General features: G+C 79.2%; 1 non-coding gene across 1 annotated transcript; it reads left to right on the top strand.

Moving 5' to 3' along the window:
- The first annotated feature begins 2,007 nt into the window (after nt 1-2,007).
- LOC142360045 (5.8S ribosomal RNA) lies at nt 2,008-2,160 on the top strand. Its single transcript, XR_012762789.1, has one exon. It is a non-coding gene; the product is annotated as a 5.8S ribosomal RNA (ribosomal RNA).
- The last annotated feature ends 340 nt before the right edge of the window (nt 2,161-2,500 follow it).

The raw sequence follows: 2,500 nt of genomic DNA, 5'->3' as shown, positions 1-2,500 counted from the left end.
CAACGCGGCGAGCGCGGCCGGCAGAGCACCGGCCTGCTCGGCGGGCCGGGGGGCGAGCGTCGAGCGACGGCGGCGGCACCGGGGGCCGCAAGCGCGACAGCCGAGGGGTGTCGCCGTCTTCGGGGGGCGGCAGCTCCTGGGGGGGGGGGTGGGGCGGCGCCGGCGGCGGCGCCGTCTACCCCCCCGCGCGCGGGACAGGGCTGTCTCCGGGCGTTCCGGGCCGTGGCGCGGGTGTGCGCACGGCGTTTCGGGCGGCGCGGCGGCCGGACCCGCGAACCTCCCCTCCGACCCGGCACGGCTGCCTCTCGAAGAGGGAGCCGTGGCGGGAAGGGGGGGGCGCGAGCACGGTCTCGGCCGCTGGCGCCGCCCGGGGCGGGCGAGGCCCCCCCCCGGCCGGGTCGCGTCCCGCGCGAGCGGGCGGCCCGAGCCACGTCTCTCCCCCCGGGCGCAGCGCCGGGCTATCGAGGGAAACCCCGGGCCCCGGGGCTAAGGAGGACGAGGTGGTGGCGGCGGATGCCGGGCGCGCCCCCGCGGGCGGACGCTCCCCCGAGGGCGGCAGCCGGGGGAGGCACCCCCGCGGGGCCATGCAGGTCGTTTCCCTCACCCCAGGGCCAGGTACCTAGCGTCCGCGCTTCGGCGGCCCTCCCTCGGCCGAGTCCGGGGGTCAAAGGCCAAAGGAGCCGGGCGGCGGTTTAAAGACTCGAGCGGCACGGCGCGAGCCGCGGGGGGGGCGTCCGCCCCCGCGGGCCGCCGTGCCGGAGAAGGGGGGGCGTCTCGCTGCCCCAACCTGCCCCCCCTCTCCGCGGGCCGGTCTCGGCGGAGAGACCGCGGCGCGGGTCGGCCGCGGCCGACCTGCCCGCCCTCGCAAACGGGGCCACCCGCCGGCCGGAGCGCGGGCTCCGCGCCGGGGGAAAGAAAGGCGCGGCGAGCCCCCGCGGGGGGGGGCGGCCGCCGGGGGGCCGCCCCGCGCCTTTGGACGCTCGCGCTGCGGCCGCGCTCGGGGCGCGCCGCGCTCCCCTCTCCCGCTCCTCGCCCCGCCCTCGGCGCCCAGGGAAAGAAAGGGGGGGGCGAGCCACACCCCCCCAGGCCGAGCGGCGGCGGCGCCGCTCGGCGTGCCGGTCGGTGCCGGTCGTCCGTCGGGTCGTCCGGGAGGGTTCCCCGGCCGCATCCGCTGGCGGCCGTCCCGTCCCGCGTTTCCCCGCCCGTCGCTTCCGTCTCGAGGGCGGGCGCGCGGCGCGGGGGCGTCCCGCTCCGGGTCTTCGCGTGGAAACGGGGAGAGTGGGAGCCGCCCCCCGCGCTCAGCGCCGTCCGCCTTTCCGCTGGGGCCGTGCCGGCGGCCCCAGGGGGCCGAGGCGAGAAGCGGCTGCGGCGGCGGTTTTCGCGGCGGCGGTGGCGGCCGCCGCCGCCGGGCGGGGTGGCCGGGTTCGCCCATCCGGCGCGGGCCGGTGGGCGGCCGCGCGTCGCCGGCTCGCGCTCCAGTGGCCGGCCGCGCTTCCTCCGGCGTCGGTGGAAGGCGGCGTCGGCGCCGAGGTTCGCCGGCGGGGCGAGAGGCGACCGTGGTGGGCGGAGCCGGCTCGTCGCAGCGCGGGCGCAGCCGGGCGTCCGGCTCCCGAGCGAAGGCGGGCAGGGGTCGCGGCCGGGCGTGCCGTAGCCTCCGGGGGGAGGCCGGTCCGAGCCCGGGCGCCTGGGCCGCCCACGAAGCGCGCCAAGGGTGTGTGTGTTGCGTACGTTTCCCCAGGGTCGGTCGGGAGCGCGGGCTCCCCCGCCCTTTGGCCGCTCGGGGTTTTCCGTTGTTTTCCGTTTCCCCTGTGCTCGTACGGTCAAGCCGAGGCGAGGGCCTCTCCGTCGCGCCGCGTCGCGCCGCCGCGCCGCGCCCCCTCCGCGCGTGCGGAGGGGGGTGGGCGGCGGCGGGGCCGGCGGTCGGTCCGGCCGTCCTCAGAGAAGGGGCCGCTCTCGGCGAGCGGTCCCGGCCCCTCCGCGCGCGCGGGGCGGTGCCGAAACCGAGACAACTCTTAGCGGTGGATCACTCGGCTCGTGCGTCGATGAAGAACGCAGCTAGCTGCGAGAATTAATGTGAATTGCAGGACACATTGATCATCGACACTTCGAACGCACTCGCGGCCCCGGGTTCCTCCCGGGGCTACGCCTGTCTGAGCGTCGCTTTACGATCAATCGCCGTCTGCGCCGCCGAGCCCCCCCGCCCCAGCGCGGGGGGGGGGGGCCGGCGGGCCAGCAGCGGCGCGGCTGGGGTGCCTCGCAGGGCCGCGCGCGCGAGCGCGCGGGCCTTCGTCCCCCTAAATGGAGACTCGGGGAGCGCTCCGAAGCTCCCCGCTCCCGGAGAGCGCCTGCTGGACGGAGCTCGTCCCCGCCGGGCTATCGGCGGTGGGTTTGGGGAAGAGAGAGCGAGAGCGAGCTTCGGGGGAGGGAGGCGCGGGGCGGCGATGGCGCGGGCCTCGCCGCCGGCCTCCCGCGCGGGCGTCTGTCTGCGGGTGGGCACCGC

Source organism: Opisthocomus hoazin, unplaced genomic scaffold, assembly GCF_030867145.1.
Source record: "Opisthocomus hoazin isolate bOpiHoa1 unplaced genomic scaffold, bOpiHoa1.hap1 HAP1_SCAFFOLD_81, whole genome shotgun sequence".
Classification (NCBI taxonomy): Eukaryota; Metazoa; Chordata; class Aves; order Opisthocomiformes; family Opisthocomidae; genus Opisthocomus; species Opisthocomus hoazin.
The sequence above is the reverse complement of the archived record's forward strand: the minus strand, read 5'-3'. Positions and strand labels throughout refer to the sequence as shown.